General features: G+C 40.6%; 1 protein-coding gene across 7 annotated transcripts in view; it reads left to right on the top strand.

The window, feature by feature from the left end:
* Positions 1-25,804, top strand: part of dcaf6 (ddb1 and cul4 associated factor 6) — a 225,207-nt gene that overhangs the window by 1,306 nt on the left and 198,097 nt on the right. The gene's annotated exons all lie outside the window — the stretch shown is intronic.

Genomic DNA, 25,804 nt, shown 5'->3' with positions numbered 1-25,804 from the left:
GTGCTGGAAAAGCACAGCAGGTCGGACAGCATCCGAGGAGCAGGAAAATCAACGTTTCGGGCAAAAGCCCTTCAAATGAGGCATGATTGTTTGCCCTTTCTTGGTCATTTTAAACTGATCATTCCTTCAACATCTTTGTATCTTATGATTAGCATGTTAGTGTGTACAAGTTCATTGATTTAGTCAACATTCAAAAATATTTTTATGTGGATCTTCATTGTATTTGAAGATTAAAAACAATATTGAATAATTGTGAAAAACTTCATTCAACTATAAATTTAGTTGCAGTTTTTTTGTCAAGTAAATCAGGTCAGTCAGCAAGTTCTGTATATTTAATTTATAAATGGTGAGGTTTCAAATTAATTCGACATCTACTTGTGAGCTGCAAGCCAGTAGGTAATTACATAAGACCAAAAGACATAGAGCAGAAATTAGGCCATTCAGCCTGTCGAATCTGCTCCGCCATTCAATCATGGCTGATAAGTTTCTCAACCCCATTTTTCCACTTTCTCCCAGTAACCTTTGATCCTCTTGATACTCTAGAACTTATCTATCTCAATGTTAAACATACTCAACGACGTGGTCTCCACAACTTTCTGTGGCAATGAATTCCAGAGATTCACCACTCTCTGGCTGAAGAAGTTTCTCCTTATCTCTATTCTAAAAGGTCTTCCCTTTACTCCTAGGCTGTGTCCTAGGGTCCATTGCCTCACTATCATTGTTGCCGTTGCCATTGTCAAGTTATTGATGAATCTCCGTGTGACTGAACAGGCTTGATTGTCAATCTGCAGATCTGTGAGCATATGGGGTAAGGTGTCCCCAAAGTAGTGGGATCCTGAGTGCAGGATTTGCTTTGCTCCTTTTCAGTCTCGTATCATTAAGATGTTGTGTATCAAAGGTCATTCAGTGTGGTGTAGTTTGATGGACAATTGGTTGTCCATTTGAACAATGGTAACATGCTTAGGCTAGGCTAGGCAAAGGTCGAACCCCTTTGATAAGTAAACCAAAACACCAGCCCCAATCTGTTATGACAGGAGTAGAGGTTCCCTTCGAATAATTAAACCTGAAACACCCAGAGAAGCTCGCCTTGCCCCTCATGATCTGTTAAAAGTGTGGTTAAATGAAAGGAATCTCTAAAAGGCCCTTTATAAGTAACAATTTGTTTATTTAACCACAACAATAAACAAATTAGCAGAATTATTGACAAACTGAACAACTCCCCGCCCCAACTACTAAGTATTCCCACTGAACTAAATTCTAATGGTATGCTGTTTCAATAAACACAAGTCCCACTTATATAATTACAAATAATAAGAAAGCAATAAATGAAAACTTAGTCTCTCAAAGTTCACAGATTAAGTATTGGTGCTGTTACCAGTAGTAGGATACCCCTTCAAAGAATGTCTTCTGGAATGCTCTGCCTTCTGTCTCTCCAGTCTTTCTTTAGCTGATCCTGCTGTCAGGGATGTTTCCTCTGTAATTTCTTCTGTTCTGAACACCTTTCCCTTCTGGAGTCAGAAGTATTATCTAAGAGTACCCTTGATGATCTATTAATTTCTTTACAATCGGATTAGTTCTAGGTGGTCAAAAATATCAGATTTAAATTTGGTACATTTTTAGTATCTAAGGCCTTGGTTTAAATTAATTGGCTGATTCAAGCTAATTGCCAAAACATCAAAACATGTCTAGGTTGCCAACCACAGCCAATTGATACATATGATTCAATTTCAGAGCTGCCTGTGCATCTACAGCCGCTTGCAGGCATTTTTTGTTTAATATCCAAGCTTTGAAAAGCACATCACACACCCCCTCCCCCCGACACCCCAGTACAATTTTTACAATCAAATTCTGACATTCTGCCTTCCAGTTCACAAGTATTTTACTAAACTTCGTAACACCTCCCACCCCAAGAACAAAAATGAGCCATAATTATTAAAAGATGGCTTTTTTAAAAGTCTTAACAGCAATATCACAAAATACATAGATCAGTAATCTAAAGTTACACATCTCATACTAATCCTGCACACATATATAACATTGGACCATTCCAGTTCTATCTTAACTACAAATTTTCTTTTAAGTCTGCAATAACATTTTTATAACTCACAACATGTACAACCTGTAATTTAGAAGCTTGTAACATAAGACTCCAATGAAAAGTCTCATTTTTTTATCTTTAAATCATTCCAAAATGATGAGAGGGTTGTGGTCCATGTACACAACCATGTCTGACACATTGTTCGTAACAACATCAAAATCATGTAAGGCTAGTACCAAACTCAGTAACTTTATTTTTAATAGTGGAGTATTTTCTCTGATGGATATTGAGCTTTGTGGAAAAATAACCAATTGGCCTTTCAATTTCGCCATCATCCCTCTGTACCAACACAGCTCCAGCCCATACATCACTGGCGTCGATCACAACTTTAAAGGGTTTAAAGAAATTTGGTGTGGTTAAAACTGGTACAGTGGTTAGCATGGCTTTTTAATTTTCAATTGCCTCCTGGCATTATGTCCACTGAAATTTCAAGTTCTTCTTTAGCAAATCCATCAGTGGTGCCAACAAGTGACTAAACTTTGTTACAAACTTCCAGTAGAATCTGCTCCGTTCCAAAAATCAAAGCACCTCTTTCTTCAAGGATGGTCTTGGAAGTTCTTCGACGGTCTTCATCTTCACGATCCTCGGGATTATTCTTCCATGTCTGTTGTTGTGTCCCCAGAACACCACTTCTGCTTTTGCAAATTCAGTTTTTACTAAATTTATAGCCAGATTTGCTTCTGGTAGTTTTTCAAAGAGCTCTGACAAATGCACCATGTGATCTTTCCATGAATGGCGAAAGATCACTTAGTCATCTATATAAATGGCATTATTAGTCAATCCTGCCACAACTCTGATTATAAATCTTTGAAATGTGGTTGGTGTGTTTTTCATTCCAAAGGGCATGACTTTAAATTGATATAGCCCATTTGGTGCTACAAATGCAGAAACATCTTTCACTCTCTCTGACAAAGGTACTTGCCAGTAACCATGCAGTAAGTTCAACTTTGATGTAAGTGGCATGCCCAGCTTTTTCCACACAGTCCTCCAGCCATGGAATTGAGTATGTGTCCGATTTAGGTACGGCATTGACCTTCCAATAATCCATACAGAATCATTGAGTACCCGCAGGCTTCAGAACCAACATGACCGGTGAACCCCACTCGCTTTGACTTGGCTTGATAATGTCTTCTTGGAGCATTGCTTCCACTTCCTTCTATACTTGTGCTGCTTTCAGAGGATGAGGCCTGTAGGGGTGGTGTTTTATCAGAACAGCATTCCCTACATCAATCTCATGCACTATAGTTTTAGTCCTCCCATTTTATTTCTACATAGGTCCTCATATCATTGCAACAAGTCTTTCAATTCAGTTCTCTTGTCCTGAGACAGATAGCTTCCTTTCCTATCCTAGGAGAAAATGAGGGCTGCAGATGCTGGAGATCAGAGCTTAAAAATGTGTTGCTGGAAAAGCGCAGCAGGTCAGGCAGCATCAAAGGAACAGAAGAATCAACGTTTTGCGCATAAGCCCTTCTTCAGGAATGAGGAGGATGTGCCAAGCAGGCTAAGATAAAAGTTAGGGAGGAGGGACTTGGGGGAGGGGCGTTGGGAATACAATAGGTGGAAGGAGGTTAAGGTGAGGGTGATAGGCCGGAAAGGTCGGGAAGAAGATTGCAGGTCATGAAGGCGGTTCCTATCCTATCCCATTCTCTTAGGCCCTTCTTATTCCTCAATTTACTCTGAGGCATATCATTAGTCAACTTACTCTGAGGTACATCAACATCCAAATCTTCTAGATTTGATTCCTCACTCTGAGTGGCAGTAACTGATACCTGTTTCTCTGGTTCCCTTTCTGTATCATAATACTGATTCAGCATGTTCACATGACATACCTGATAATTTTTTTTACCTATCTGGTACCTTTTACCAGATAATTCACTTGACTTAACTTCTTCTCAATCTGATAGGGACCACTAAATCTTGCTTTGAAGGGGTATCCTACTACTGGTAACAGCACCAATACTTAATCCCCTTGGGCAAAGGTGCAAATTTTAGCTTTCTTATCTGCCTCTTGCTTCATTGTGTGCTGTGGAGATAGTGAGGACTGCTGATGCTGGAAAGTCAGAGTTGATAAAATGTGGAGTTGGAAAAAGCATAGCAGGTCAAGTGGTAACAGGAACAGGAGGTTCGATGTTTCAGGACTGGGGAGAGGCAAGGGAGTTTGAGAAATAGAGAGAGGGACATGGGGAAAGGTAGGTGAATGCAAGTAGAGGTGATTGAGATTGGTCATTGGGGAAAAGGTGGAGCGGATAGGTGGAAAGGAAAAAGGTTACGTCAGGTCAAGGGGGTGGGTTGGAGAGGAAGAGTGGGCCTGGGATGATGTGGGGAGATTTGGAAGCTGGTGAATTACTATGTTGAGGACATAAGGTTGTAAGCTCCCAAGGGGGAAGATGAGGTGTTATTCTTCCAGTTTGCATGTGGCGTTATTTTGACTGGAGGAGGCCCAGGATGGGCATGTCATGGGGAGTGAGAGGGGGAGGTGAAGTGGTTAGCAACTGGGAGGTGGGGTGGTTTGGAGTATGCCCCTTCCCATTACTCACAACAGCGTGATCGGGTCCCCCTTGTTCTCACTTTTCATCTCACCAACCTCCATGTTCAAAGGATCATGCTCCACTATTTCAAACAACTCCAGCTGAACGCCACCACCAAACACATCTTCCCCTCACTCCCCCATCTGCATTTTGCAGGGATTGTTTTGTTGGGTTCTTTTCCTGAGGTTTCACACACGATGCAATACGTACACACCATCTTTTGCAAACAGTTAGAGTTTATTAAAGCTCGTACAAGGTAGGTGAACCCTCTGATACTCTTCACAGGCGTGCGAAGTCGAGATAGAAGAGAGACCTTGAACAAAGAAAATACATCTCCTTTATACAGGTCAGTTGGTAATGTTTATAGATACTCTGGCCACTCTCCCACAGTCACATGCCACTCAAGAAAACCCAGTCACTCCCTCACAGTCACATGTTACCCCAGGTAAATGGCAGGATGAGATTACCCTCAGAGATAATGTAAATGTAAATGCCCTAATCCTGGGGAACCATTAAGCAAACGATTTCCTGACTCAGTGACTCACCAAGACCATGCAGGTGCGATATACCTACCTTCAGGGGATGGCTGGAAAGCATTTCTGAATGAAAGAGATTGAATGATAGTTTAATTTGATAATAGTAGGGGGAATAGCAGCAAATGACTCTCTAATTGGAGTGGGGGTCATTCACATTCTTGCATGAATGTTGTCCCCACCCACTTCTAGAATGTTCACTCAGTGCAGTTTAACTCTTTAATATTACATTAATGTCCAGAGAGATATTCCAATTTAATATTTTAACATTATCTTCCACCGTTTTACCATTCCATGATAACCACCTAGATGACACTACCAGCTTTCATAAGACCCTGACAGCCAGTATTTAAGCAAGTTATTGATACATAACCTGCAATGATTATAACAACAAAAACTACTAGTACACGCTGTAAATAGAATTTGCAGAATTCTCCCACGTAAGGAAAAAAGTTCACCAGTAAAGATCTTATATCCACAGTCCTTACTGACCACTCCACTCCCTCCAACTTGAGTGGAAACAAGCCAGTTATTTCAAAATCTCCTTCAGTAAATGCCAACCTGAAAACAAAATTCAGTCTGTCCTTCTGTATCACTCCACGGAGAAATCGGAATTCTTTGATAAGGGCAGTTAAATACTTAACAAAACTGATGGGACTTTCATCCACACGAGATGCTTCGAATGGAAGATACAGGCACATCTGAGCATGCAGCACCAGGCTAGGTGAACTCCGCATTCTTTGCTGCTTCTGCTGTTAAATGTAACAAAACCAACTGGCTGTTTCGATGATAGCTTGATCAGTGAACTTTCATATACCTTAAATGATTGAAAGAGAAGACAAAGCTCACATGGTCCGTAGGAAGGCTGCTGACAAAAAGCATACTCTTCACCATTGTTAGTTTCTTCATGTTTTGTGCTCATGACTGGGGAGCTGATTGAGTCCATTGGATCAGGTTGTGGAGGAACAGGCAATGATCTGAAGGTGTGCCTTACCTATGAATGGAGACACTCGAGAGACGATGTTAGCTGCTGAAACTATCTTTGCATTTCCTCTCTTGTAGCTTCCTTGCCAAGGTAGTTATCAGTATGAAGACAGTCACACATTTAATTACACTAAATTGTGTCTGTCTTTCACCATTCTCAGTCAACTGTTACTCTATTCACTATTTATGACATTATCAAGTTTTATACAATCCATAAACATCTAAATTGTACTGCCTAAACAATTCAATCATTTATGCACAGCAATCAGTGGTCCTAAAATCAAACCCTCAGGGGACCCCATTCAGGTTATTCAAAAATTATTTTCCTTTAACAAATTAATACTTGGCTGATGTGAAAGTTGTCAGGAAAAGAATTTTAAAAATCTGGAACAGCAAGAAAACAACAAAATGTTTCCTGCACTTTAGCCATTGAAGAGGCAGTTTCAGTTCAGATTTAAAAGTGAAACATTCGTGGGAAGCAAATGCAGAATATATTAAAATATGTTCTCCAAATGAAACTTCCCATATAAAACAGTCAGAATTACAGTGATAACTTTGACAGAGATCAACATTCCTTAAATTTGCAATATGAAGGGGGCCAGTGAAGCCTTAACAATATTTGAAAGAACTGAAACAGCTCAGCCTCAAGTTTTAATAGTCTCTACAGTCTTAACAAATGCATTCTTCTTTTTACGAACACTCTGCATTTAAAAAAACAGCAAAGATATTACAATACAATACCTCATCTGGCTAAAGCATGACCACTGTTGTTTTTTTTAAAACCGGCATTGTAGAATTTCAAACAAATCAGGGGCTCAAAGCACTCAGTCAACTTGATTTTAAGGTTACAAATTTGATAATTTAAAAAATGACAATGTTGTATAACATTAATGTAAAAACAAAATCTACCCTATTACATAGTCCACAAAACACATTGAATTGAGATCCTGATTCAAATAAGACAAAACAGTTACCTAAAAGAATTTTGTGAATCAGTATTTTAACAAACCAAAATAGTTAAATATCAAGCACTCTCAGCATGGCACAATTTACATCGAAACTGCCTTTTTCGACCCAAGTATTAGTACAACCTTAATTTCAGCATTTCTCTTTTTTTTTGGGAAGTGCCTCTGGTCAGAATTCTTCCCGTTTTAAGGCGGGTGAAAAACATGCACATTTGAGACCCTCACCTTAGTTCACCTGGTGATGATACATGAAATGGAAAACGAGGAGTCAAAAAGATGGAGGAGGTGGCTCTAAACGATCCACACTAGAGTCGGACAAAAATAAATCATGCCTACAGACTCCCAGACCACCTTGGCACAGAAAAAAAACACAAGCATTAGTCCAAGATTTCCAAAGCTCCACAAACCCATAGTACCAGCCGTGCACACATGAAAAGATCAATAAAACATCCTCATCTTGGTGAAACCGGGCCGAGGAATGCCGCCCCACCACTGGACAAGACCACAAAGGAAAGAAAGACCAGCTATACCCTCTTGATGAAATCATACCCATAAAAATAATAGCCTCACAGCAGACCAAATGGCACTCCAGTCCATGCTACTCCCCCAGAAGAAGGACTCACAGAGTCTAGCCCACAGCACACAAACCCAAACAAAGCTTCCCTGGCAGTCAATATACTTTACTGTCAGGACCCAAAGGGAACAGCTCCACTTTCTCCCCCTTTTCCCGGTGACGCCATGCTGTCCCGAAAGTACTTCTAAGGGGAGGTGTGGGGGATGAAGGCAACAATTCCAAGAAGTACCCAAATTCTAAGTTTTTTTTCCAGCACCTCAAACCTTGTGTCTGTAGAGGATTTAACTCCTTTCTTACTTTACTTCTCATGGGGTCTCTAACCCAGATTTAACCCTTTTAAAATCTAGCTTCATGCAAAGTGACTCCGTGTGCGAGTTACCTCAAAGAGTCCCAGGAGTTGAGGGGTTGACTGAGTGTTAAATTTTAGAGAGAGAGATCAAGGTGAAGCTTACCTTGTGGACCCATCTATTTCAAGCAACCAACACTCAGACAATCGCTTATTCAGTCTACCTGGAAGCTCCGTGTGTGTTAGAATCCTACCACTGCCACCATATGTTAGGTTCGTTTCCTGAGGTTTCACACACTAAATTCTACAAACAGTTAAAATTTATTAAAGCTTGTACAGGCTAGGTGACCCCTCTGATACTCTTCGCAGACTTGCAAAGTCGAGACAGAAGAGAGACTGCGCACAAAACAAATCTCCTTTATATACAGGTCAGTTGGTAATGCTTACAAATACTCTGGCCACTCCCCCACAGTCACATGCCACTCAAGACAACCCAGTCACTCCCTCACAATCACATGTTACCCCAGGTACAATGGTAAGATGAAATCACTCTCCAGATAATGTAAAAGTAAATGCCCTAATCCTGGGGAATTAATAGGCAAACGATTTCCTGACTCAGTTATTCACCAAGACCATGCAGGTGCAACATACCACGCTTCAGGGGATGACTAGAAAGCATTTCTGAATGGAAGAGATTGAATGAGAATAGTAGCAAATGACTGTCTAAATGGAATGGGGGTCATTCACATTCTTACATGAATGTCGTCCCCACCCACTTGCAGAATGTTCATTCACAGAGTCATAGAGATGTACAGCATCGAAACAGACCCTTCAGTCCAACTCGTCCATGCCAACTAGATATCCTAACCCAATCTAGTCCTATCTGCCAGCATGCAGCCCATATCCTTGTAAACCCTTCCTATTCATATACCCATGCCTTTTAAATGTTACAATTGTACTAGCATCCACTGCTTCCTCTGGCAGCCCATTCCACATATGCACCACCTTGTGCCTGAAAAGGTTGCCCCTTAGGTCACTTTTATATCTTTCCCCGCTTACCTGAAACCTACGCCCTCAAATTCTGGCCTCCCCCCCCCCCCCCCCCTCCCCCCCATCTCAGGGATAAAACCTTGTCTATTTACCCTGTCCATGCCCCTTATGATTTTATAAACCTCTGAGGGTCACCCCTTAGTCTCCAACACTCCAGGGAAAACAGCCCCAGCCTATTCAATCTCTCCCTATCGCTCTAATCCTCCAACCCTGGCAACATCCGTGTAAATCTTTTCTGAATCCTTTCAACTTTTTATATTAATGTCCAGAGGGATATTCCAATTTAATATTTTAACATTAAGTTCCCTCTATGATACCGAAGTCCATTCATCGACCACTAACACCACCCCCTTCCCATGTTGCCACAGAAGGTGTAACATTTACCTCTTCTTGTCCTCCCTGCTCACCATCCAAGGGCCTAAACAGTTGTTTTTCCCAGGTGAAGCAGCAGTTCACCTGTACCTCTTCCAATCTTGTGTATTGTTTTTGCTGCACACAATGTGGCCTATTCTACATTGGTCACCAGTTTGTATTTGGTTTCTCCACTTTGCAGAACATCTCTGGTCTGTGCGAAAGCATGACCCTGAACTTCCCATGGCTGGTCATTTTAACAGAGCATCCTGCTCATATGCCCATGTGTCTGTCCTTTGTGTGCTGCAGGGCTCAACTGAATCATAGCACAAACTGGAGGAACAACATCTCATCTTCAGACTCGACACTTTACAGCTTTCTGGACTTAATATTGAGGTCAACGCCTTCAAACTGTGTACCAATTCCTATTCCTTCCCTTTATTTTAGCTTTAGTTATTACATTCTCTGTCACCATGTCCTCTCACCAATCTCCTCGCCTCCCACTGCAGTAGAACTGTCTGTTTTTTTTTCTAGCCTGGCAGTTAGACACACCATTGTTCTGCTATTATTACATTCCAATCACTTAATCTGAACGATCAACTTCCTTTCTCTCCAGCACTCCAACCCCCCATCTCCCATTATTCCTGCCCCCTCCACGCTTTGACTCTTTATCAGAGCTAAAGCATCTAGACTCAATGTTAGTTTGCTTTCTCTCCATGGATGCTGCTTGACTTGCTGTGATCTCCAGCATTTTTTGTTTTCAGTAGAGGCAAAAGGTAATTAGTGCAGAAAGGCATCATGTTGCTGTGCAGGCTTGATGAGATGAAGGGCCTGTTCCTGTCCTGTATTATTGTTTGTTCTATTGTGTTATTCTGGCCATAGAAAAGATTACTCTTCATGGCTTACCATAGTCTTTGGATTGCTACACATGAATTACTGTGGTCTTGGGGAGGTTGCCTTTGGGATGAGAAAGATGGATAGGTTAGTCATATCAGCAAGGATTATTTAGCTTTCAACTGTACATCAGCTCTGAATCCAACATAGTTTTGACATTCTTAATTCTTTAAAATGCATCTTTGAGACTTAAAGTAGGCAAACGCCTTTGCAAAAGTCTATCTTGCCATAGTGATCTGGGGTTATGCAAGTTCTGATTTAGCAAAGATGAGAAAACAAAAAAATGTCTTTGTGCAAATGGTCAGTATTAATAATCTCAGACTGCACCCTGTGTGCTGGCTTCAGTGTATTTCTCTCACCCTTCACAAAGTCAAAGCTTCAATTTATTAATAAGTAACATCCTACTTTCAAAGAGGATATATTCACTTTTGTGCAGTCTTCCAAGTCAGCTACAATTCAGATTTAAGGATATTGCAAGGTACTTAAGTTTATTGTCTCTGATCTATGTATTGATCTCACTTGGCACGAATAAGAATTTCTTTCAGTTTTAAATTGGTCTTCATCAAATTAAATGTATACAAGACCAGGTGTTCAAAGTTTGGGAGAAGATTTGTAGCTCGGGTGCTCGTTGTTGTGGTTCTGTTCGCCGAGCTGGGAATTTGTCTTGCAAACGTTTCGTCCCCTGTCTAGGTGACATCCTCAGTGCTTGGGAGCCTCCTGTGAAGCGCTTCTGTGCTGTTTCCTCCGGCATTTATAGTGGCCTGTCTCTGCCGCTTCCGGTTGTCAGTTCGAGCTGTCCGCTGTAGTGGCCGGTATATTGGGTCCAGGTCGATGTGTTTGTTGATAGAGTCTGTGGATGAGTGCCATGCCTCTAGGAATTCCCTGGCTGTTCTCTGTTTGGCTTGCCCTATAATGGTAGTGTTGTTCCAGTCGAATTCATGTTGCTTGTCGTCTGTGTGTGTGGCTACTAAGGATAGCTGGTCGTGTCGTTTCGTGGCTAGTTGGTGTTCGTGTATACGGATCATTAACTGTCTTCCTGTTTGTCCGATGTAGTGTTTTGTGCAGTCCTTGCATGGGATTTTGTACACTACATTAGTTTTGCTCATGTTGGGTATTGGGTCCTTTGTTCTGGTGAGTTGTCTGAGTGTGGCTGTTGGTTTGTGTGCTGTTATGAGTCCTAGTGGTCGCAGTAGTCTGGCTGTCAGTTCAGAAATGCTCCTGATGTATGGTAGTGTGGCTAGTCCTTTGGGTTGCGGCATGTCCTCGTTCCGTTGTCTCTCCCTTGGGCATCTGTTGATGAAATTGCGAGGGTATCCGTTTTTGGTGAATACTTTGTATAGGTGTTCCTCTTCCTCTTTTTGTAGTTCTGGTGTGCTGCAGTGTGTTGTGGCCCTTTTGAATAGTGTCCTGATTCAACTTTGTTTGTGTGTGTTGGGGTGGTTGCTTTCATAGTTTAGGACTTGGTCTGTGTGTGTGGCTTTCCTGTAAACCTTTGTGGTGATTTCTCCGTTCGGTGTTCTCTGTACCATCACATCTAGGAATGGGAGTTGGTTGTCCTTTTCTTCCTCTCTAGTGAGTCGGATTCCTGTGAGTGTGGCGTTAATGATCTGGTGTGTGTTCTCTATTTCTGTGTTTTTAATTATTACAAAGGTGTCATCCACGTATCTGACCCAGAGTTTGGGTTGAATTTGTGGTAAGACTGTTAGTTCTAACCTTTGCAATACTGCTTCTGCTATGAGTCCAGAGATCGGTGAGCCCATGGGTGGTCCGTTGATTTGTTCGTATATTTGGTTGTTGAATGTGAAGTGTGCTGTGAGGCACAAGTCCAGTAGTTTAAGTATGCCGTCTTTGTTGATAGGTTCAATGTCCTGTTGTCTGTTCTGTCTGTCCAGCAGGTTGGCTATTGTTTCTTTGGCTAGTGTTTTGTCGATGGAGGTGAACAGTGCCGTTACATCAAATGAGACCATAGTTTCTTCCTTGTCTATGTGTATATTTATAATGATGGTATCGACCAGGTATCGCACTTTGAGAAGAACGTGAAGGTTGTAGAATGCAGAAAATAAATCAAACTGTTTCCAGTGTTAGGGTACTTGAATTATAATATTGATTGAAAATGGTGCACTGTGTATTCATGAAAAAAAATTCCAGAAGATTGTGGGATGCTCCTTTCTGGAGTATGTTTTTGGTTTAGTTAGTCAAATGTTTCGTTTCTCAGATGGAAGGATATGGGGAGTAGGCTTGAAAGTGGATTTGAGGCAGGAGATCAGCATAACCATATTGAAAGGAAGAGTAGACTGGAGTCCCTATGACATACACCTGCTGCTTCTCCATGAGTAGTTCTTCCAAATTTCTACGCTTTGCATAAACAATCATAATGCTTTCTCACTCTCCTCCTGAAAGGATTGCTTCCCATTTTTAAGCTGTGTTCCTTTGTCTGAAATTTGCCGACAACCCAATGTGAAGTTTTTTTCCCAGTAATTTGTTTTCTTCCATACATTTGTTTACTTCTGGAATCAAACTTTGGAACAAAGTTTTTTAAATTCGTGTAATTGTTAGAGGCATGACACTACATTTAGAAGCTAGCATATTATAGTATTGCTGCAACTGAAAACCCAAGAATTTGTAATGCAATCCAAAATGATGATGAGATGGATTATCTAAATTTAGAAATGGAGTGATGAGATGCCAGTGTATTTCATGAAGGTTAAATATAGGATGCAAGTATTTTGAAAAAAATAGTTTGACAAGCAGATATGTAGAAATGCTATAGCAAAGAATTATTAAAAATGATGAACTCTATATTGTTAAGTGTATTTCAGGTTTACCAATGTCATTCACAGTTCACTTCCTATTTATCATTTGTGAACTGCACACTATAATATTTATTATGTGGACTTGCCTCATTGCAATTTATTAAAAATATTTTTTTGTTTTGCAATTCAATTATTGCAATCTTAAGAACTACCTACAGATCTACTTGCTGTTGTGGTTCTGTTCATCGAATTTGACTGGGACAACACTACCATTATAGGGCAAGCCAAACAGAGAACAGCCAGGGAATTCCTAGAGGCATGGCACTCATCCACAGACTCTATCAACAAACACACCGACCTGGACCCAATATACCGGTCACTACAGCGGACAGCTCGAACTGACAACCGGAAGCGGCAGAGACAGGCCACTATAAATGCCGGAGGAAACAGCACAGAAGCGCTCCACAGGAGGCTCCCAAGCACTGAGGATATCACCTAGACAGGGGACGAAACGTTTGCAAGACAAATTCCCAGCACGGCGAACAGAACCACAACAACGAGCACCCGAGCTACAAATCTTCTACCAAACTTTGAAGATCTACTTGCCTTTCGTAAGGATACATTTACGGTTATGTAAGTTTGTGTTCTAAAATTTAGTATCGCAAGTTGGACTTTGTCATTGAAAAGACTAAATCACAAGGATTAAGGATAGCAATATGTTAAATTATTCAGCTAAATCCTTGTGATAGATATATCCAGTAAGTGGGGTGCTTTTAATTAAGAGTGCAAAATAAAAAGGTAAGTCCCCTGGGCCAGATGTGATTTATCCTATGATTCTCTGGGAAGCTAGGGAGGAGATTACAGAGCCTTTAGCTTTAATCTTTATGTCATCATTATCTACTGGAATAGTGTCAGAAGGTTAGAGGGTAACAAATGTTCCCTTGTTCAAAAAGGGGAGTAGACATAACCCTGTTAATTATAGACGAGTGAGACTTACTTCAGTTGTGGGTCAGTATTGGAAAGGATTATAAGAGACAGAATTTATCATCTAGAAAGGAATAATTTGATTAGGGATAGTCAACATAGTTTTGTGAAGGGTAGATCGTGCCTTACAAACCTTTTTATTGAGTTATTTGAGAAGGTGACTAAACAGGTAGATGAGGGTAAAGCAGCTGTGTATGGATTTCAATAAAGCACTTGATAAGGTTCCCCACAAGAGGCTATTGCAGAAACTTTGGAGGCATGGGATTGAGGTTGATTTAGCAGTTTGGATCAGAAATTGACTAGCTGAAAGAAGACAGAGGGTGGTAGTTGATGACAAAAGTTCATCCTGGCATTCAGTTGCAAGTGATTTGCCCGAAATGTCAATTTTCCTGCTCCTCAGATGCTGCCTGACCTGCAGTGCTTTCCCAGCACCACTCGAATCTTGATTCAGTTACTAGTGGTGTATCGCAAGGATCTGTTTTTGGGCCACTGCTATTTTGTCATTTTTATAAATGAACTGGCTGAGGGCGTAGAAGGATGGGTTAGTAAATGTGTGGTTGGTAGAGTTGTGGACTGTGCCAAAGGATATTGCAGGTTACAGAGGGACATAGATAAGCTGCAGAGCTGGCTGGAGAGGTGCAAATGGAATTTAATGCAGAAAAGTGTGAAGTGATTTACTTTGGAAGGACTAACAGGAATATGGAGTATTGGGCTAATGATAAGATTTTTGGTAGTGTGGATGAGCAGAGATATTTCGGTGTCCATGTACAAAGGTCCCTGAAAGTTGCCGCCCAGGTTGATAGGGTTGTGAAGAAGGCGTATAGTGTGTTAGCTTTTATTGGTAGAGAGATTGAGTTTCGGAGTCATGAGGTCATGTTGCAGATGTACAAAACTCTGGTGTAGCAGGAATTGGTGTATGCAACATTTGGGAGTATTGCATACAGTTCTGGTCGCTGTATTATAGGAAGGATGTGGAAGCATTGAAAAGAGTTCAGAGGATATTTACCAGGGTGTTGTCTGATGTGGAGGGAAGGTCTTATGATGAAAGGCTGATGGACTTGAGGCTGTTTTCATTCTAGAGAAGAAATTTGAGAGGTGACTTACAGAGACATACAAGATGATCAGAGGATTAGATAGGGGTGGACAGTGAGAGCCTTTTTCCTCAGATGCTGATGGCTAGCACAAGGGGACATATCTATCACCCCTCAATTTAAAGCTATAGGACAGATGTCAGGGGTAGGTTCTTTACTCAGAGTAACAAGGGCGTGGAATGTCCTGTCTGCAAAAGTAGAAGCCTCGCCAACTTTAAGGGCATTTAAATGGTCATTGGATAAACATGGTCATTGGATGATAATGGAATAGTGTGGGTTAGATGGGCTTCAGATTGGTTTCATAGGTTGGCACAACTTCTAGGACCGAAGGGCCTGTACTGCGCTGTTATGTTCTATGCAGTGTAAGTTTAGCAAATGAACATTGGAATTTCAACAAAAACACAAGGTGCTGGAAAAACTCAGCAAGTCTGGTAGCATCACTAGAGAGGGAAACAGTTAACATTTTGAGTCCGGTCACCCTTTGCCTTTTGCTCTTGTGCTTCCTCTCGCATGCGCTCTCTCTATGCAGATGTTGCCAGGCTTACTAAATTTTTACATCATTGTGTTTTTGTTTCTGATTTCCAGCATCTGTAATTCTTTGTGTTTGTAACATTGGATTTTCAATGTATCTGGATTACTCTTTACGCTTTCAAATGCATGTTTCTTCCAGCTTTTTCTTTTTTCTCTCTGAGAGTTAACTTCCTTTTACTTGTGCTTTCACCATAAGCGTTTCTTTGTATTATACCCTCATCACTCACTTTACACTTTTTCTCTGTTTGTTGACATTCTGTTTTTATCTCTTTCTTTTTGTCCCTAACTATGGGCTGTGAGAGAGAGAGCATCATTGTGACTCATATCAGTGAATTATACAAGAGGCAGTTTGTGTGGGATTGGATAGCATGCAGAAGCAGTAGTAGTAGCTGGTCTTGCTGAGTATATTGATGATGGCCATGTTCCAAGTTGTGATGGAAAAGACTGCCAGTGCCTTGGAAGGCTAAGGGGTTATATGATTAAAGCCTTCAAAACATAATTGTTGGATGTTCCAGGGTTTAAATGTTTCAAAAGGAATGGGGGGGAAGGTAAAAGAGGTGGAAGAGTAATCAGGGATTAGCTGCAGAAATGGAAATGGAAATGGTCGAGGAGGGTTTGTCTACACAGTCAGAATGGGTGGTAGTCAGAAACAGGAATGTAGCAGTCACTTTATTGGGAGTTTTCTACAAGCCCCCCATACCCAATAGCAACAGAGACATGGAGGATCAGATTGGGAGGCAGATTTTGGGAGTGTGTAGATGTAATAGGGTTGTTGTCATGGGTGACTTTAACTTCATTAATATTGATTGGAACCTACTTAGTTCAAATAGTTTTGATCTACACAACAACACAGATTGGCCGAGCAGAGGCTGATGGCTAAGTTCAGTACCCATGAGGATGGCCTTAACAGGAACCTTGGGTTCATGTCACACTACAGGTGACCCCACTACATTTGTGTACATAGGCACTCACATACACAGTCACATACTCTCACCCCACTCCCCACACTGACACATATGCACACATCCTCTCACAGGCTTATACTCTCACTCTCACTCTCTCTCGCACACACACGTTACCAAGCATGCACATATGCAAAAACACACTCACATGCACACACTCACACACTCTCTCATGCAGGCAGGCACACATATAAATCTATGGAGTCAATTTGTATTTGAAGAATTCTATTTGCAGATACATTTTATTTTGCTCAAAAAGGGTACAATCTGCAGACAGTCAATCCATGTAATATTTTATAAATTCCACTTTGGAAATAGAATCAGTCTGACTTAAGACTGGGATACAGACAGACTCTAACCTCACACCTTTAATGCATTATCTGAGCTGAGATGTCACCTTTTTAATAAAATCTTAAGTTATCTCGAGAATGTGACTTAAAAGAAGTTCTGGGATTTACATATTAATGAGCCGAAACCTATAGTCCATTCTAAAAGATGAAAGACTTAACAGCAATATAGGTTTGTTTAATATATCATTTTCAGTTGCATGACACTGTAATCCTTTGCTATAAATTCTGTGTCTTATTGTCCTGCTCCACAGCTACCAGATGAAGGAGCAGCACTCCAAAAGCTAGTGCTTCCAAATAAACCTGTTGGACTATAACCTGGTGTTGTGTGACTTTTAGTTTAGATGGACTGAAAGGAAGGGTTTCTGACGTAATATGTAGATATGCCGACTAGAGGGGAGGCCATATTGAATTTGGTGCTTGGCAACGAACGATTCCAGGTGTCGGATCTCTTGGTGGGAGAGAATTTGGGTGATAGTGATCACAACTCCATGACCTTTACTATAGTCTTGAAGAGGGATAGGAACAGTTGGTATGGGAAAGTGTTTAATTGAGGGAGGGGGAATTACAATGCTATTAGGCAGGAATTGGAGCACCTAAATTAGGAACAGATGTTTTCTGGGAAATACACAACAGAAATGTGGAAGTTATTTAGGAAGCATCTGCTGATAGTGCTGGATAGATTTGTCCCACTGAGCAAGGAAGGTCTGGTAGGGTGAAGGAACCTTGAGTGACAAGGGATGTGGAACATCTAGTCAAGACAAAGAAGGAAGCTTACTTAAGATTAAGGAGGCAAGGATCAGACACGGATTTAGAGGTTGACAAGGTAGCCAGGAAGGAACTGAAGAATGGACTTAGACCTCGAAGGGGGCATGACAAATCTTTAGCAGGTAGGATTAAGGAAAACCCTAAGGCATTCTTCATTTAAGTGATGAACAAGAGGATGGCCAGAGTGAGGGTAGTGCTGATCAGGGATAATGGAGGAAACTTGCATCTGGAGTTGGAGGAAAATGGGGGAGTGGGGGGGGGGGGGGGGGTATCTTCAATGAACACTTTGCTTCAATATTTACTGCTGATGTTAGGTTCTTTTTTCTTGAGATTCTTACACACTTGATGCAACTGCAATATACCAGTTTCTGTGAACAACCAAAATTTATTAAGCAAGTATAAACTTTTAAAGGAACGCTTAACACCCTTCAATATGCTTGCAAAGCCGTGTTAAGAGATCTCCCTGAACAAAGGGACCAGTTCTGCCTTTTATACAAGATTTCACATCACAGTCAGTAATGCCAACACGACAACCCCAAACCACTCCCCCCATAGTCACATGCCACTCAAGACACAAAGTTTCTGGAAATAGTTAAATCACTACAATGTGCTGTAGATCATTCCTTAATGGCAAGATCTGGTTTAAATCATTTTTTGTAACTGCAGGGTTTGGTCAGAATTTTAACTGCAATTAGCGAGTTTGGGGAAGATAGTAGGCATAAATATAAAGCGGGCCGTAGCACCAGTGCTTCACTAGAGACTCACTGATGATGTTGTTTAGTATGGTAACGAAACATCTGAAAATGAATCTTCCAGGTCAGCGAGCAAACTTGCATCCTTTAACCACAGTGTTCTTACTGATTCTGAATACACAAGATGACAATGTAAATTTGCTCTGAATAGCAGGAGATGACAATGTAATTTTTTTTTTACATTCTACCTGCAAGACAGAGTAATATAGCACCCTACCCCTGGGACTACTAAGTTCTTACAGGTCAGCAGAACAAATTAACCCCTTAACATTTCATTCTTTCCTTTTTATGATAACCAACTAAAAGGCACTCGCAGCTTATTCATAAGAAACTGACAGCCAGTACTTAAGCAAGTTATTGACACACACAACATACAATGACTAGAACAACAAACATTACTATTCCATGCAGTAGATAGGATCGTCTCACGTGGGAAAAAAATATTCACCAGTACAGTTCTTAAATCCACAGTCCCAAGTGACCACTCCACCCTCTCCAAGTTGAGTAGAAACGAGCCAGTTAACCAAAATCTCCTTCAGTAAATGCCAACCTGAAAACAAAGTTCAGTCTGTCCTTCTGCATCACCCCACGGAGAAATCTGAATTCTTCGATAAGGGCAGTTAAATACTTAACAAAACTGATGAGACTTCCATCCGTCCGGAGATGCTTCAGATGGAAGATACTGGCGGATCTGAGCATGCAGCAGCAGGCGAGGTGAACGCAGCATTCTTTGCTGCTTCTGCTTCCACTCTGTTGTTTAATGTAACAAAAGCAACTGGCTGTTTTGATGATAGCTTGACCGGTGAACCTTCATATCCCTTAAATGATCAAAAGAGAAGGTAAAGCTCACGTTTGATATCCGTAGGAAGGTCTCTGACAGAAAGTTTACACAACCTCCTCTTCACCGTTGTTAGTTTCTTCACTTTTCGTGCTCGTGACTGGGGAGCTGATTGAATCCGTTGGATCAGGTTGTGGAGGGGTGGGTAATGGTCCGAAGGCGTGCTCTACCTGTGAATGGAGAAACTCGAGAGACGATGTTAGCTATTTAAAGTATCTTTGCATTTCCTCTCTCATTCCTTCCTTGCCAAGGTGGTTAGCAGTATGAAGACAGTCACACATTTAATTACACTAAATTGTGTCTGTTTATTTCAACATTCTCAGTCAACGGTTACTCTGTTCACTATTTATGACATTATCAAGTTTTATGCAATCCATAAACATCTAACTTGTACTGTCTAAACAATTCAATCATTTATGCACAGCAATCAGTGGTCCTAAAATCAAACCCTCGGGGGGGCCCCATTCAGGTTATTCAAAAATTATTTTCCTTTAACAAATTAATACTTGGCTAATGTGTAAACTGCCAGAAAAAGTATTTCACAGTTCCTAATTTCTAACTAAGTTTTTCTTTAACTTATGTTACTATTTCTTCACTAGCAGTATTCATATATAGATTTTTCCTTGAAGTTCTTTTTTGCTGCTGTATCTACTAGTCAATCTTTAAACAGTCCTGCCAACTGAGAATCATTCAAATGGAACCGATAGCCCATTACTGGACTCATTGCATTGTGTCCCATCTGAAATTACAGTAAGCACTATATCAATAAATTTCTTGTGTCATCTCACACACAAAGATCTCTAATTCTAAAATGTTTGACATAATTGACAGAAATAATATGTTTTACACAGAATATGAAATCAATACACAAATATTTCAAGTTTTTTTGTTACCAAGTACTAATAGCTAATAGTATTGTGTAAATTTATAGAAAATGGAAATGAGTAGCCACTTAACAAAACAAAGCAACGCATGAATATTTACAAAACAGCTGCAATTTAAATTGACATGTGTGAACTGAAACTTAAAATGATAATATAAACAGAATAAAATTAAATATTCCTAGGTATTATTAGCATTGGTAACAAAGTATCAGGTATACACACTTGGCCAACTGGAGTGATCCAGAGGCCTTATGACAGAGTGGAAACACCCATGCGTCTTTCATATTTGTTTTTGTGGGTCAGGGGCGTCCCCTGTAAACACTGTACAGTGACAGTGTCTGGTATGCTTGTTGTTTTTGAGGCAGGTGATCATTTTAGTGCACAGAGGGCAGCACATTTGATTGTGGCCAATTGCTTGGGGAGGAGGATGGCTTTGAGAAGATTTTGGACCTTTTAGTGAGTTCTGAATAGGTGTCTCTGAGGAGGTCAGAAATCCACATTGTGATCATAGCTGGTCATCAGGGTCATTATTTTGAAACATTATTGGCAGACCAGACATGTCAGAACGTACCTCTGTTTTTGTTCTCACATGATAGTCTGGCTTGGCGTTTCAATCCTGATTCCTTATTTTGCCTCTCCTTTGTCAATTTTTCCTATTTTTCTTTCTACTCCTATCATAATTGTGACACTGACTGTTCAGCACCTCCCAAGACTTAGGGTTTCCATCATTATCACACACTCTTTGACGTGCATTATTCTCCCAGCTCGCCTTTTTAGGTTTGTCCGTAATTTTGCTCAGCAGACTTTCTCCATGAGGATATTAAAGTTTTTTCCATTTAGTCCTGTATTACGTTTCCAAATTGCCGCGTCTGCTTTTAAACATTTATCTATGTCCCAAATTCCTGTTGTGGAATTTCATTTCCAAATTTTTTATTTAAACATCCTGACAGGCGCCTGAACCATTCCTCATTTTGGGGGTCATCCTGACATAACCAGTGCAAAGGGATTCCGACACCCAACTTATCCAACATTTGTCCCATTTTTAAAGTCTCGACTTCTTAACTTTATATATTGGTCCAGTGTCCTCAGTATCCACACACACTTCAGGGTCCTGACCTTCACATGGGGGAGTTCCCCTCTGAACAACTGGTCTAACGTTGAGACAGACACAGTAATTATCTTCTATCTTATGTACAATGCTCCAGAGCCTCAAACCTCACTATTAGAGGATTCTACCCTCCGAATTTGAAGGGGGGCTCTAACCTCCTTTCCAGTAAACTTATAGTTCTGAAAGAGGACCTGTTGGGGTGCAAGTGCATAATTACCTCAGACGTTCCATCACTACAGAGTCCCAGAGAACGAGGGGTTGACTGACTGGTAGATTAAGGAGAACGATCAAGGTAAGTCTTACCTCGTGGGCCCAACTGTCTCTCATAACTGGCACTCAGACGATCACTTATTCGGTCCGCCTAGAAGCTCTGTATATGTTGGAATGCTACCAAATGTTAGTTCTTTTTTTCTTCTTGAGAGTCTTACACACTCGATGCAACTGCAATACGCCAGTTTCTGTGAACAGCCAAAATTTATTCAGCAAGTACAAGCTTCTGGAGGAACCCTTAACACTGTTTGCTATGCTTGTGAAGCTGTGTCAAGAGATCTCCCTGAACAAAGGGACCAGTTCTTCCTTTTATACAAGATTTTACATCACAGTCAACAATGCCCACAAGACCACCTCCAGCCACTCCTCCATAGTCACATGCCACTCAAGACACACTGTAGTGATTTGGTTATTTCCAGAAACACATTTGCTGTAAATCATACCTTAATGGCAAGATCTGGTGTAAATAGTTTTATTTTAATTGCAGGGTGTGGTCAGAATTTTAATTGTAATGCTCTATTGATTCTGAATAGCAGGAGATGACACTGTAAATTTTCTTACATTCTACCTGCAAGACAGAGAAACATACCACCCTACCCCTGGGACATCTAAATTTTTACAGGTCAGCAGAGCAAATTAACCCTTTAACATCTCACTGAGCAGAAACTTGATGTTTCTGAGGACGATGTGAAACAGACTGACATGCTAGAACAGGTTGCTGTTAAGAAGGAGGACGTGCTGAAAACTTTGAAAAACATAAAGATAGATAAATCCCCTGGGGCAGACAGGATATACCCTAGCTTACTACAGATAGGGAGGGAAGAGTTTTGGTGATGATCTTTGTGTCCTTGGCATCCACTCTAGTAGTGCCAGATGATAGGAGAATGGCAAATGTTTTCCCTTGTTCAAGAAAGGGAATAGGGATAATCCTGGGAATTACAGACCAGTCAGTCTTTCTTGAGTGTTGGGTAAAGTATTGGAGAGGATTCTGAGAGACAGGATTTATGATTACTTGGAAAACCATAGTTTGATTAGAGATAGTCAGCATGGCTTTGAGGGGCAAGTCATGCCTCACAAACTTATTGAATTCTTTAAGGATGTGACAAAACACGTTGATGAAGGCAGAGCAATGGATGTGGTGTATGTGGATTTTAGCAGAGTATTTGATAGAGTTCCCCATGGTAGGCTCATTCAAAAAGTAAGAAGGAATGGGATAGAAGGAAACCTGCCTATCTGGATACAGAATTGGCTGGTCCATTGGTGTTCCGCAGGGATCAGTTCTGGAACCTCTGCTCTGTGATTTTTATAAATGATTTAGATGAGGAAATGGAAGAGTGGGTTAGTAAGGTTGGTGGAGTTGTGGACAGTGCGGAGGGCTGTCGTAGGTTGCAACGAGGCATTGACAATACAGAACTGGGCTGAGAAGTGGCAGATGGTGTTCAACCTCAAAGTGTGAAATGATTCACTTTGGAAGGTCAAATTTGAATACAGAATACAGGGGTAAAGGCAGGATTCTTGGCCGCAAGAGGAGCAGAGGGATCTTTCAGTCAATTTCCATAGATCCCTCAAAGTTGCCATCCAGTTTGATAGGGTTGTTAAGAAGGTGTATTGTATGTTGGCTTTAACTAGCAGGGGGGGTTGAGCTTAAGAGTTGCAAGGTTAAGCTGCAGCTCTATAGAGCCCTGGTTAGACTGTGCTTGCAATATTGTGTTCAGTTCTGGTTGTCTCATTATAGAAAAGATGTGAAAGCTTTAGAGAGAGTGCAGAGGAAATTTACCAGGATGTTACCTTGCCTGGAAGGCATGTCTTATGAAGAAAGGCTGAGGGAGCTAGGGTTTTTCTCAGAGTGAAGAAGGGTGAGAGGTGTTGTGATAAGAGGTGTACAAGATGTTGAGAGACATATATAGAGTGGATAGCTAGAGACCTTTTCGTAGGGCGGAAATGTCTCTCACGAAGGGGCATAATTTTGAGGTGATTGGAGGAAGGTTTAGGGGAGATGTAAGAGGTCTGTTCTTTACACAGAAAGTGGTGGGTCCATGGAATGCACTGCAGGCAATGGTAGTAGAGTCAGATACATTAGGGACATTTAAGTGAGTCTTGAGTAGGCACATGTTAGTTAATACAATGAAGGGTATGTAGGTTAGTCTGATCTTAGAGTAGGATAAAAGACTGGCACAACGTCAAGGGTTGAAGGGTCATACTGTTCTATTATCTGTAACATGAAAAGACAGAGTGGATAAATTATTTCCATTGTTTGGAGATTCGAGAATTGGGGGCGTAGCCTAAGTTAGGGCCTACCATTTCGGAAGATGTTAGGAAGCACTTCTAACATGCTTAATTTGGTGGAGATTTGGAACTGTTTTCCACAAAAAGCAGTTGGTGCTAGATCAGATGTTAATTTTAAATCTGAAATAGGTGCGTTTTTGTTCAGCAAAAGTGTAAAGGGAAATGGGCCAAATGTGTCGGCCACAGATCAGCCATAATCCCGTTGAATGGGTTCGAGATTGAATCGCCTAGTCCTGCCCTTCTGTTCCCGTGATATTGCCATATTCTGGAGGTGGTCCCCATGTGTTGTGCTTTCCAGTTGACTACAAGGGTATCTTACAGGATCAGCCTCCATTTGAATGCTCATGATATGCAGTGAACTCTATCTACCCCATTCTTAGAATCTGTGACCTTCTCTCTGTTCTTTGATTGCTCATCTGGCATTTTCATGTTTGGATCAAAATGTCAGCAGTACCAAAGTAATTGTTACTCCTGGTTACACACGCGCCACAGATCCTCTGACTTTATTCACCAATCATGGCTGCTCGCTGAAGCAGAATTAATTTGTGTGAAAATTCAGATTCCTGTTCCAAATAGATTTTGAGTTTCATCATAACTGTTTCAGTACACAGACAATCTCCAACGTTATTTCTCCTTGTTTTCAGGGATTAGCTGATATGTTTAAAAAAGTTTAACTACTTTGAATAACCAGGAGCATAGAATTATTATTTTCTTGTTTTTGATAAAAAGTTAACCGATAATTTGAATAAACAATACAAATTATAATGGAGATTTAATGGCATAGAAATATAAATTACCAGAATCTCAAGTAGATGACTCAAAAATGAGGAGGGGTTGAACTTGAAGATGGAGAAAAAGCATTTTAAAATTGACAGCAAGATCATAACACATTTAATTTTAGTATTTCACTATCGTAGTCTCATCAGTACTTGCTGTTGGTTTTGCCGTTTGTTCATGCATTTTTGAAATTTCTGCACCTTTTGTCAAAGCAAGTCCATTCTCTTGCATGGTGTGGTGATAAAAATTGAGTTCAGTGCATTGTAAAACCTTAGTGTGACTTCTGGAAACTTTAGTCTGTGTCCATAACCTAATATTCCACTAAATTTTTATTTCTTTTTTGCATTCTCCAGATATTGGAAGTGATGTATTTTTATCATTCCTGAATTCCAGAGACTCTGTCTACTATTTTGGTTCCATTAACGGTATAACTAATGATTTGTCCCAGATACTTTGGCATGCTTCAGTCAATTTTTCACTTTTCTTACCCTTAAGTCTTTTTTAAGTGTTTACAGACCACTATGGAATTGATCTGCATGGAGAGGATTGGTCTCACAGCTAAGGTGTTTTGTGCAAGTCAAGTGTAAAATTGCTCCGAAGTTATATTCTAGGGGAAAGGGATTTTATCCTCCTTCCCTCCTCTGAAAGTGATTTTTTTCCCTTTGGTAGCTTTGAAATAATTTTAAAACTTGTCCAACATTTTTGTGACTAGTAACTTTTAATATTGAGTGAAATATTGAATAGCAAACACTATCTTTTATGTGTACAGTGAGCAATAGAGATAAGTAAAGTGGGCGTACATTGATCGGACAAACTCTCCTTACTTCGGTCTTTATAGACACCTCCCTTTGGTTAATGTCAGTTCTTTTCATTATTTCTGCCACGCTGTTCTGCTGATACTTGACCAGGGCATGTTATTACCAAGTATACTGTAGTGCAGTTTCATATTTCAAACATTTCCCCATGTTGTTCACTTTGGCATACAAACAACCAATTGGATTTGAAATTTTATTACTAAAGCAGTTGCTGTGGTATTTCACATGCATTGGAGTGAAAAATAATCCTTTGTTTTTGAATATTCATCCATGGTACAGGACATAGAACATGGAACAGTACAGCACTGAAATGGGCTCTTTGGCCCACCGTTTCTGGGCTGAACATGCTAACATTCTAAATCTATTCTGTTTTCC

The sequence above is a fragment of the Chiloscyllium punctatum genome, chromosome 15 (genome assembly GCF_047496795.1).
Source record: "Chiloscyllium punctatum isolate Juve2018m chromosome 15, sChiPun1.3, whole genome shotgun sequence".
Lineage (NCBI taxonomy): Eukaryota > Metazoa > Chordata > Chondrichthyes > Orectolobiformes > Hemiscylliidae > Chiloscyllium > Chiloscyllium punctatum.
Note: the sequence above shows the minus strand (reverse complement) of the source record. Positions and strands in the feature narration are given on the sequence as shown.